This window comes from Manis pentadactyla, chromosome 14, assembly GCF_030020395.1.
Source record: "Manis pentadactyla isolate mManPen7 chromosome 14, mManPen7.hap1, whole genome shotgun sequence".
Taxonomy (NCBI): Eukaryota; Metazoa; Chordata; class Mammalia; order Pholidota; family Manidae; genus Manis; species Manis pentadactyla.
The window spans coordinates 39,207,310-39,220,105 of record NC_080032.1 but is presented as its reverse complement, the minus strand read 5'-3'; the positions used below and the strand labels follow the sequence as shown (position 1 = coordinate 39,220,105).

General features: G+C 38.0%; 1 protein-coding gene across 17 annotated transcripts in view; it reads left to right on the top strand.

Annotated features, from left to right (window-relative positions):
* The window catches only part of RBMS3 (RNA binding motif single stranded interacting protein 3), a 1,308,700-nt gene that overhangs the window by 838,682 nt on the left and 457,222 nt on the right, over positions 1-12,796 (top strand). The window lies entirely within an intron of this gene.

Here is a 12,796-nt window from a genome sequence, read left to right as displayed (position 1 = left end):
AACCATTCACATTTATTAAAAATAAAAGGCGAGAGAAAGAAAAAAATGTGAAAGTCTACACTATAGAAGGGTTTTCTTCCCTTCCAACAGAGCATCATTAAGATGATTCAGCAAGTGGAGAACTGCACTGTCATTTTTATATTATGCTAGTTAGTAAATGACTACATCACATATTTCTAAGTTTTGGATATAAACATTTGAAAAGGTTTTAAAAAAGGTATTTTCTTTAGCTGCAGCATGTGATGTGTGCAATAAGTGGATTTTGATTCACATGATATTACAGTGTGCATTAAATTATTGTCTAGAGATTGTAAGTATTGAATGAGTCTTTCTGAAATTAATAATTTCAATCTATAGAACTGTCCCTGAGGATACCTGGAGTAAGTCACCTAAATAGTCTTAAAACTTCAAAGTTGGATATCAAGCTATAAATAAATTCCATTTATTTACATTTCCATGGGACATTTCATCTAGCCTGCTTTGTGGTTCCTTTGCACCAAGAAACTGACCCAAAGGGAATCAAGGACCTTGCAGGGGAAATAAAAATGAGAACAAACTAAACTAAAAAAAAGCAGTGGTGGAGAAAGCTCTACTACTTCCTGTTCCTTGTAGATCCGTCTTGGACAAAGGCTGTCTAATATTTCAAATTCTGTGGCATATGAACAGTTTGTGCTCACCGGGCTTTTAGAATGCCTGTACGTGGGCACGGGAGTGTTCTGACAATCCATCTTTTCTTTATAATCTTTGCAGCAGTTCCAAAAGTCCTTAGCTGGAGGATATATTTGGAAAGTGCTGCTTTTCTGCTCTCAACACATTCAGGTAGCCATTCCAGAGCTGCTAAGGTTCCACTTGAGAGGTAACTTGCTATTACCATTTGTGCTGTGTGTCATAAATGGGCCCTATTATTTTCAGCAAGACCCCTTAGCAGCAGTTCCAAAGGAGCGGCTCGAGATTTGATTATACAGGTCTCTCTTCTGATCACATCCTTTCACATTTGACATTTACACTGGTTGAGGATTTTTATGTAACTCAGAGAGCAGTCTGAGCCTTAAAAAAGGTGTTAGTCGTCCTGGAACCCTCTGGCAAAGCAAAGTCTTTTATTGGACTCAAATGTTTGGAGTTGAAACCTGTACTTGTCCGATTGGAAAGCATTTCAGGGAATAGATTTTGTTATTTTTCTAAGCTGGGCTGCAAGAATGGAGCTGGAGATATCACTGACCAGAAGGATTTTTTTTCCTCAAAGAGCTGAGAACCAAAGGAAATGACTCCAGTGTTTAAAATCCTTTTATTTCCTCTGTGGATGATATCTGTGCAGCTGAGATGAACCATTCCAGTTGGCCCCCACCCATACTTTATGGGAACTGAGATTAGGAAGCTGTATGGTCAAAATAGTCATTGTACAAATTGCTTCCAGTCTAAAAACCTCAAAGTTCTTGACAAAGCCATGATTTCTCGCCACATTTTATTTTTTTCATATGGGTGACTGACCTGCCATTCATTAATTACCCTCCCAGGATTTCTTCAGTGCTTTTAGTAACTTGTACATGTTTTTTTCCATTTCTTCTGGGAGGAGGAAATAGAGTTTGTGAGAGAAGTATGCAGGGTGCCTGTAAAATGTCTGTGAGACACCACACATTTTGCCCATTTCCATTGCCTTCCAGTTGAAATAAAATATTGCTGGGCCACAGTCAAGCTCATAAAAATGTGTTTTCTTCCCTTCCTAGTTTCATTCTACACTTTCCTTCTTGCATTGCTTTTCCATATCTGAGAAGAATAAAATGCTGGATGTGGCCTCAAAATGTAATATCTGTAACTTCCTGTGACACACTCATGTCCTGGGGAAAGAGAATGATATTCATCACCCCATAAAATAGTCTGTGCCCTCCCTCATCTTCCTTCCCTAGTCCCCAGGATCTGTGCATTTCTGGACCCTAGCATGGTGCCTGCTATGTTTAGAGGCACTAAATGAATGAATCAAGTAGGCAATACTATGCAATAGCATATAATAGTACCAGGGTGCATAGAGTAGAGAAGAGAGTGATTTATAACCCAGTTTTGGGTTGTCCTGTGAATTCAAAACTGTGTTGCATGGATAGCAATGGACACAGTTCTCTAGTCTTTCAACTATCTTCAGTTTCCCTTACATCTTACCTACTTCAGGGGAAGTCACGGAGCAGAAGGCTTCTTTGCCGTGATTGACTTTATCCTATACCAACCTAAAGTTACTCAGAGTTCCCTGGAGGTAGTTGCTCCTGTGTCTCAGTAGCTTCCTTTCCCAGAAATCTTTGCATTTGATGGGGATTAGTAGTTGTTCTCAAAGTTAACATATATAACACAATATTAAACATTTGAGTATTGAATGGGATTTACACATAGTATTTGCTCAATCTAGTTTGTTCAACATTTGTCAAATTTGTGTTTTTGACAGACCCTGTTCTTGGCACTGGGGATAAGAAATAGGGAAGATATGACACCTATATATTCAAGTATTCAGAGGGTATGAGATGTAGATGTATACGTTTAACTAAAAGATAGCATGAGTATACTAGCTAATATTTATCCAGTGGCCAGCAAGCTATTTTATACATGTCAGATCTTCTTGTACTGACTCCACATGTTTTAACTCATCCAAGCCTCCCAGTGATTCTCTGAGATGGCCATCAGGTTATTAGCATTTCACAGATGAGGATACCCAGGCTCTGTTCTCAGGAATATTCAGCCTTCAACCCACAGGGACTCAGTCCAGGCACTACCAAAATGTATGCTTGCAACTGCTATGCAATAGTGCTACAAATAAAGCATTCTTAGACAAAAACGAGGAAGTGGTTAAATTCTCCCTAAATTTGGTAAAGGCACAGAGGAAAGTTTCAGGGAGGTGGTGATATAGGAGCTTGATTTTAAAGGAAGAATGGAAGTTTATCAAACAGAGATGGAGAGAAAAAGGAGAAGAGCACCTTACCTGGAAGAGGAAAGAGCCTGATGGTGGAAGAAAGCTGAGGAAATGCATGGCATTTTCTGCTGGTTTAAAAGTATAGTGCTTGTATGTATGGGTAAAATAGGTGATTTAACCTGAAATGCAAGCTCCAGTCTTACTGTGAGATTTCTTGCATAAAAGCCAGAATAAAGGCATGTTGCAAAGCCAGTGAGAGCCAAGGAAAGACTGATCGGCAGAGGAAAATAGTGTGGTGAGAGTTGTGATTTGGAAAGTCAGTTCTAGCAAAAGTATTGGGAATGACAGAGGGGGAGGGAAGCTGGGTTCAGGAGACAGGCTAAGAGGATGGATCCTTTCCCTTGCATTCCTCAGTTAGTATCTAACACACAAAAAATGACTAGACCATGACTTAAACTATTTTTCCCTATAGCAAACGAAGGTGACCAAAGGGAGGTTGGCAATCCAGAACCAACGTGGGACTCCATCACTAGGAATTCATAACTCCCCTAGTCTAGTGTGTGCTTTTTATCTTCACACCCTTGCCTGAGGTCCAGATGGCTGCTTCACTTTAACATTGCATTTGCATTTCAGGCAGGAAGAAAGAAAAGGCTAAAGGGCCAAAGACAAGGGGCATCTGAGTGTGTCCTTCCACTTGTACGTCATTGGCTCGACCTGTAACCTGGTCATGGGTTCATGATACTCAGGTGAGGCTGGACCTTGTAGTTACAGCTGGCACATTTCTGACCATTCATAAAGCAGAGCGCTGGTGGGAAGAGAATTCTATCAAAGTAGATAGTACAATTGGCTGTGTGGGAGTTGAAGAGGACATGAACAAGGGGCTTTGGGAGTAGAAAAGGTAAAGTGGAGACAAATGTTGGAGATGAGAAACAGTAAGCCCTGGGCACCAACCTGATGAGGAAGGCTGGGGAAGGGAGGAATCAAGGGTAATGCTGTAGTTTCTGACTTTGCAACCAGGTCAGTGATAACAGTTTTAACTGAGATAGGGGAGAATAAAGAAAGATGTGTTTTATGGACAAAATAATAGATTTGATGGTTAGCAGTTAGGTCCTTATCAGTGTTTGATAGATGTTGAGAAATTGAATGTATTGACACATGAACTTTTCTTTGTATGTATGTTAATTTCCTATTCTGGCAGGAACTAATTGCATTAAGAAAAGTCAAGGCACTTATAAAAATCTGTTGAAAGACAAAAATGGTATTTGGAGACAAGAAACATTAAAGGAATCTTGGTGCTTGCCATGAGTAAAGTTCTAATTGAAGACAATGAATTTTACACTTTATTTCTTATTTCACAGAATAGTGCTACATGGCCCAGTTTTTGTCTGCATACCATTCTTGTAGCTTTTGCAAAACTGACTTGTAGAACATCTGAAAGTCACTAAAAGGGCAGAAAGAAATCCTGTTGTGTGTGAGGAAGAGGAACTTGCAGTGCTCACATTTTAAAAATAGTCTTGCTTCCTTTTATCATTTTTTATTGAATACAGTTTACAAACAATATTATATTGGTTTCAGATGAGCAACTTAGTGATTCATACACTATACACATTATTAAATGCTCACCATGAGTATAGTTACCATCTGTCACCATGCACATATATTACTGTATTATGAGTAGTATTCCCTATGCTATACTTCCATTCCAATGACTAAATTATTTTATGATTTGAAGTTTGTACCTCTTTATCCCCTTCACCTGTTTCACCTGTCCCCACCTCCACAATGAAAATAAATTGCCTATTCTCTGTTTATGAGTCTATTTCTGTTTTGTTTTTCAGATTCCACATCTAAATGATACTGTATGATATTCATCTTTCTTTGGTTTATTTCACTGAGCATAATATCCTCTAGGTCCATCATGCAATTCCAAATGGCAATTTTTCATGGCTGAATAATATTCCATTGCATGTATATATACCACAACTTTATCTCCTTATCTATTGATGGGCACTTTGGTTGCTTCCCTGTCTTTGCTATTGTAAATAATGCTGCAGTAAACATAGGGGTGTAAATATATTTTCAAATTAATGATTGTTTTTCTTCTGGTAGATTCCCAGAAGTGGAATTGCTGAATCATGTGGTATTTCTATTTTTAGTTTTTAAAGAAACCTCCATACTGCTTTCCATAGTGGTTGCACCAATTTGCATTCTTACCAAAAGAACATAAGGGTTCCCATTTCTCCAAATCCTCACCAACACTTGTCATTCCTTGTCTTTTGGAGAATAGTCTTTCTGAATGGTGTGAGGTGATAACTCATTGTAATTTTAATTAGATTTCCCTGATGATTTGTGATGTTGAGCATCTTTTCAGGTGACTTGTATTTCATGAATACAAGACATTCATGTATGTCTTTTCTAGAAAAATGTCTATTCAGGTCCTCTACCAATTTTTTAATTGGGTTATTTGTTTTTTTTTATATGTGTGTATGTGTTGAGTTGTGAAACTTTATATATTTTGGATATTAGCCCTTTATCAGATATATTGTTTGCAAATATATTGCCCCATGTAGTAGGTTGCCTTTTCATTTTGTTGATGCTTTCCTTCGCTGTGCAGAAGCTTTTTAGTTTCATGTAGCCCTACTTGTTTATTTTTGCTTTTGTCTCCCTTGCTAAGGGAGACATATCCAGAGAAACATTTGCTAATGTTGATGTTCAAGAGTTTACTGCCTATGTTTTCTTTTCATAGTTTTATGGTTTCAGGTGTTATATTTAAGTTCTTAATCCATTTTGAGTTTGTTTTTTTGTATGGTATAAGACAGTGATCCAGTTTCATTCTTTTGCACATAGCTGTCCAATTTTCTCAACACCATTTATTGAATTTTTCCTCCATTATATTCCTCATTATGTATTCTTTCCTCCTTTGTCATATATTAATTGACCACATAGGTGTGGGTTTATTTTCTGGGCTCTCTATTCTGTTCCATTGGTCTGTGTATCTGTTCTTGTGTCAGTACCATACTGTATTGATTACTGTAGCTTACAAAAGCTACAGTTTGAAATCAGGGAGCATACTACCCCCAGCTTTGTTCTTCCTTCTCAGGATGGCTTTGGCTATTGAAGGTCTTTTGTGGCTCCATACATATTTTAGGATTAAAAATAGCCCTTGCTGCTTATTTTCTGAGCGTGGGGCTTTCATTGATGCAGCTGCAAGTGTACAGTGGGTGACCATTATATACTGACACTGTGCTGGGCACAAACCATTGGGCATAGTCAATATCATCACTATCAAGGGCTCAGTCACATTCGCCATGGCTCATTTTGGAGACATACTAAGTACATTCCTATGTGGGCCCAGAGCCACTGAAAAATGAGTTGTCTTTTGAATTTTAAAGATAGAACAGCTATTGTTTCATGAGCTATTTTATCATGGCATTGGACATGATATCACAGATCTAGATATCAAACTGCCACATCTGTTTCTTGTTTTTAGGTTATAAAGTAATCACCTCCATGCATGGACACATACAAATAATGAACAGATCTCAGGAAAACACAAAGATTCCATTGGTAATGAATGTGTATGGATATCTCTTTCAGATCTCTTCTGTAGTGAAAGGCCATGATTAAAAGCTGCGTCTTTTAGCAGAAAAGACTATGAAAACATTTATAGTTTTCAGGGTCAATTAGAAGCTCTCTTTTCACCTTGGCAGGAAATGTCTAAAGTTTAAATGGCCATTTTCATCTTGTCAACACACTTCATACCACTTTCTCTGTTCATCTTTCAAAATCGGTTAAGACACTGTAAGCTTGTTCACAGTCTGTAATTTGCTGAAGGTGGGGGTCCACTGTGTATAGTAAGGTGGCCAAGATGACATTTTAATTTTGTGTCTCCACTAATAGAGAATTTGGTCCTCATAAGGATTTTATTATGATGTTTATAAACAAACAAACAACAAACTGAGAATGATAGGGATACTATTATGAGCAAGGCTGGTGGGTGACTGAGGTACATAGATGGAAAGGTCCCACATGCCTTACGTATATTTCTATGATCCCCAAAACACAAGAATAGACTGAATGGGCAATATAGCAGTGTTGTTGATAATTGTAATGTAAACTGCTACAATTCTTTTAGAAGGCAGTTTGCCCATATGCTTTAAGGCCCATCAGTATATTACTTCAGCATTTACACTACTGGGAACAGTCTCAGAAAAGAAGCTAATCTGAGAGAAGAGATCCATCTGTAGAACTATAAACAAGAAATTATGAGGGCCAAATAAGGCAAGGGCTATGTGAATGGAGAAGATTTAAATTTCAAGAAGTATTAACAAGGTCAATTTGACTGAGTCAGGTGATGGAGAGAGTGGGTGGAGGAAAGGAAAGTGAGAAAAAGAGAGCCTAAGATGACCTCCAGGTTTCTGGCCTGGGCTCCTGCCTTCACTCATTCAGTTAGAAACAAAATGCACCCAGAAACTAGCAAACAAAAATACTGGAGAGTTTACAGAAGTTTTGCATTAAGAACTGTTGCATTGGAGAGGTCTGGTTGGAAGAGACAATAAATAATACAAGGCTGGGATTAGCAGAACATATCCAGTCTGGAGATAGAGATTTGAAAGTCTTAAGTGGATATTGGGAAACAACAACCCCCTCCAAAAAAATTTTTTTTAATATTTTCTTTTTTTTGTGGTGATGGCTTTTCTTTTTAATTAATTAATTAATTAATTAATTTTTTGTTAAGGTTTTGATATACACTCTTATGAAGGTTTCACAAGAAAAACAATGTGGTTACTACATTCACTTTTATTATTGAGTCCCCCTCCCATACTCCATTGCAGTCACTGTCCATCAGTGTGGTAAGACGCCACAGAGTCCCTACTTGTCTTCTCTGTGCTACACTGTCTTCCCCGTGACCCCACACACACCATGTGCCCTGATCATAATACCCCACAATCCCTTCCTCCCTCCCTCTCCACCTACACTCCCCCACCCTTCCCCTTTGACCTGGGGATTCCACTCCTATGAATTTACCCAAAGAAAACAACTTCTCAGATTCAAAAAGACATATGCACCCCTATGTTTAGTGCAGCATTATTTATAATAGCCAAGATATGGAAGCAACCTAAGTGTCCATCAGTAGATGAATGGATAAAGAAGCTGTAGTACATGTCACAATGGAATACTATTCAGCCATAAGAAAGTAACAAGTCCTACCATTTGCAACAACATGGATGAAGCTAGAGGGTATTATGCTCAGTGAAATAAGTCAGGCAAGGAAAGACAAATACCAAATGATTTCCCTCATTTGTGGAGTATAACAACAAAGCAAAACTGAAGGAACAAAATAGCAGCAGACTCACAGACTCCAAGAAAAAAATATTTTCATTGAATGGAATACTGGTCCACAATAATGAGGACTATCTTGCATCTTTGGAAAATTTTCATGATATAATATTAAGTAAAAAAATGAGAATGAAATGTACCTGCATGAAGACAACAAAAATGAAAATATTATAATTTCCATGGGAAGTAGGATGATTACAATATTTCTTAATTGGCTCTTAATATGGTGGTTACTATGTGCATGTTTAGTATAAGCATTTTTAGTGTAAGTGTGTCCTATTAATTATTAGTCATTCTTTTTATCTGAAATCTAAATTGAACAGGATATCCTTTTTTTCATTTGCTGCATCTGGCAACCTAGTTCCAATATTAAAAAGGCACTTTTATTCTGGCATTCTAGACCTAATGACAGTAACCATGAGCCAAGTGTGGCTATCAAGCACTTGAAATGTGGTTAGTCCAAACTGAGATGTGCTATGGGTAAAAAATACACACCAAATTTTGGGACCTAGTATTAACATATAATGCAAAATAACTCATTAATAACTTCAATATTGATCACCTGTTGAAGTGATTACATTTTACATTGGTTGAAAAAAATGTATTAAAATTAATACCACCTGTTTCTTTTACTTTTTTAAAAATAAGGCTACTAGCAAATTCAAACCTATATTTGTGGCATATATAATATTTCTATTAGACAATACTGATTTCCTAACCTATGAGGAATTCTGATTTTTACTTGTTTTATCTTGCAGAAGCTATTTCTAAAAGGGCAAATAAATACCATCAGCAAAATGGGCTGAATAAATGTGCAAGTTTTATACAAAATAAGCTTAGCCAGCCTAAACTGAAAAAAATGAGGGTATATCTTCATATTGGTGGATGTAATGTAATCTGATAAACACTATTGGGAGAATTAGTTCTTCCAGATCAAAAAATGCATATGCATTATGAACAAATTAATATAAAGGGTATATTATGTTTTATTGCTGATTCTCAGCAAAATACGAAACTATTGATTTCTTTGTGATTTCAAAGATACATATAATTATCTTCATGGAGTTCCATCATAACTTATTGGTGTTTAATTCTTTTCAGTGAGGTCAAAGAATGTTGTATCATAGACACCCAAATTTGGAAGGAATCGCTGTATATTACCTGCTAAGGTTAAGGTTCATGTCAAAACTATGTTAACTGTTCTATCTGCCTGGAAAGTACTTTCCACAGAAAGGCCCCAGAATCGCTCCTCACTGTGTTCGGGTCTCTGCTCAAATGCTCTCTCTGCAAGAAGTCCCTCATGGCAGTATTATTCAAAATAGCACCCTGTCTCTCACACATATCCAGCTAGTATTTTTTTTCATAACACTGTCATTCTATTTAATTTCATTCCATCTTTCACTGTACTAATTAAATTGTATGAAGTTGAATATATTATTTTTGGTCCTCCCAACTAATTTAAAGCTTCATGATGGCAAAAATCATTTACTGCAGTACCCTTAGAACCTAGCATATTGCCTAGTTCATAGGTAGGTGTTATGATCCTGTGGCTTTCTGATGTTTCCTCATACATTTATATCCTATTGCCTCTTGTTACCTAGTATTTTGTTGATACCTCAATAACCAAGTGTTAATTGGTCTTTCCCACTTTGAAAGTCATCAAAGCATAGCTCCTGGACCTCTGCTCATTTTCTTCATTATGTTGAACTCTTGCACTGAATTAGGCATGTGATAGGTGCTGTATATACAGCAGGAATCCCATAGCCAGAGCTCCAGCCCTCACTCAGCAAGCTTGCATTCCTATGTACCATCTTACTCTTAGTGGTTTTAAACTTCCTTTTTTGAACTGACGTGCTAGAAAATTCAGTTCATGATGTATAAATCTGTGCAGATGAATTTGTTCGATACATTTGATGGAATCAACAAAATACAGAGCACTTACTTTGTGATGGGCCCTGTTCTCAGCTCCTTATGTGGATTAATTCAGTTATCCTCACTGTTGCATCAGTGCTCTTATTATCCCCGCTTTTCAGATAAGGAAACTGAGGCAAGGAGAGTAAGGGACAGAGTCAGAATTGTGATTGAGATGGGCTCCAATCAGAAGTGACAGAATCAGAATTCAAATTCAGATAAGCTAGCTCCAGAACTTTTTAACAACCCAGATATATAAGGTTGATGCAACCAATCTTGGGTATTTACCAAATTTTAACTACTGTTGACCTCTTTGTTGAATGCTTAAGATTGTGAGTTATTTCATCTTGTTTGGGCATACAGTCAGTTTGGAATGCCCTTTCTCTTCATCTTAGCATAACTCAGCCTTACTTGTTTTACAAGACTCAGCATACTATAAAATCAGGGTCCAGTTAGGAAAACGGAAATGCTTCTAGGCCATTCATAAAGCGGGATTGTTTGCATAGGGATGGAAGAGCTATGAAGCTAAACACAACCTAGAGGGGCAACCCAGAGGTTAGGTCAGCAGGGAACTAGCATCTCTAGGTCTGGAGGGTAGAGGAAAGAGGCAGGTTACCACCACCCAGAAGTCAGGGCCATGCAGTGAAAGCAAGAACCACAGAGGGCTGTCTAGTGGGAGCTGAGACCAGGAGGAGGCAGTGTAGGGACAAGAAATATATTGTCTTTTCTTCTTCAGGTCTTTCTTCTTCTGTTAGTGCCTCCCATTGGCTAAGCCTACTGCAATCCATTTTGCAAAGGCACCTGGGAAATGTGGTTTACAAGGATCCAGAGAAGAGGGCTTCTGCTGGCCAGGAGCCCAACACCCATGAGGTGTCCTTTGAATTCAGAATGCTTGAGGGCCTTCCTTAGTATCTCCCTCTTTTGTGGCATTAAAGATGTTAGAATAGTGCTAGACACACAATTACTGCTCATAGCACCTGTTATGTACCAGCACTGCTATGAGTACTGTTAATAGAGTAATTTCTTTCATCCTCACAAGAGCCCTGTAAAGTAAGCAAAACTATTATCCCCATTTTCCCAATGGAGAAACTGAGGCACCATGACTTCCCATCATCACGGATTGGAAGAACGTGGATTTGAACCCAGGCTGTCCAGCTCCAGTGTCCATTTTCCTAACCACTGTGATCCATTGCCTTCCAAGAGTCTTTCCTTCCTAACTCAGAGCATCTACAGCAGGATCCTTCACATAGCAGGTGCTCATTAAAATACTTGTTTGAAAAAATGGATTTCCTGATTTTAATATTAGAGAGTAGTCACTGAGATTCTTAAACTTTTATAACCTCTTGGGTTTGTTTGTTGCTCACACCTTATTTGTTCTCTTGCTTGCTATGTTTATTTCAAAGGCTTGTTTCTCTGTAATGTTTCAGTGGCCTCATCTCCCAACGGCTGACCGTCACCTTCTATGTTTTTTCAACTCCGCAGCTGAATGTTTTTTCTTTTTTTTGTAAGGCAACATTCACAGGGTCAAATTTTCAGAGAAATTGTAATACAACCACACTCATTCTTGGGAACAGAATGAGTTTGACTCATGGAAAGTTAATTTTAATGAGCAAATAATCTTATAATAGCTACTTTGTATTATCAGTCTACCATTGATGGCTTACTATATACTTAAGATTACATACATGATCTTTAATGCCTGTGACAACCCTGTGAACACTGTGATGAAATTTTCCAGAGCATCTGTTTTGAGTTTTTTGTTGTTGTTGTTACCTTTTCTTCTTCAAATGTAATCATGTCCAATTTCAATATGAGGAAACACAGGCTTTTGTGCCACACCCAGCTCTTGGCAAAAAGGGGATTTGGACTTGTATCTTTGTAGCTACAAAACTTAGGAAGGTTTCAATGAAACTCAGTATCTTACAGCCTGGATGCCTGCTGAGATGAAGGAAATGAAGCTGCTCCTCACCATGTCCATGCAGTGATGATGTAGCCTTTAAAAGGGACATGTTCTACGCTGACTGCACAAAACATTTAGATCTGCAAGGTATGAGTGGTTCCCTTTAAATTCTTCAAAATGACCTTTTGTGACCACAAAAAGCAGAAGAAAGCACCTGAGGAGTGAATTCCTTTTAATAAGCAAAATACTAGTAAGCATATCTTAAATATAATTGGCAAATACATTTAATTAAGGAATTCCTGTGCCTCTCTTGCATTCTGAATTTTCCTCCAGTTGCGTTTCTATGTGTGATGGCGTTTTGGGGACTGTGACTTTGAAAAACATTTTTAAAAAGTCCAGTTAGCCTGTGAGCACATTTTCATTCTTTTTGGCTCTGACCACAGGCACTGAATTTGACTGGTTTGACTCTGCATGAAAATAAAATCCGGAGAGACATTCCTAAACTTGGACCTTTTGTTCATGCTCCCTTCCTGTTGACCGAGGGACAGCCCTTCAGTTGGCCCGTGGTCAAGCTGTTCACACAGAATGGGAGCTGTGTTCTCTAGGGCAGCAGAATCTTGCCGCTGATTAAAAGTAGCATGAGATGCAACTCAAATGCCAATTCTCTTTCCTTTTTGGAATTTTGCTTGAATTCAAAGGTCAAAAGGAAGACAGAGCAGCTCAGTGTATGGGTTTGTAATGCCTCTCCCACTGCG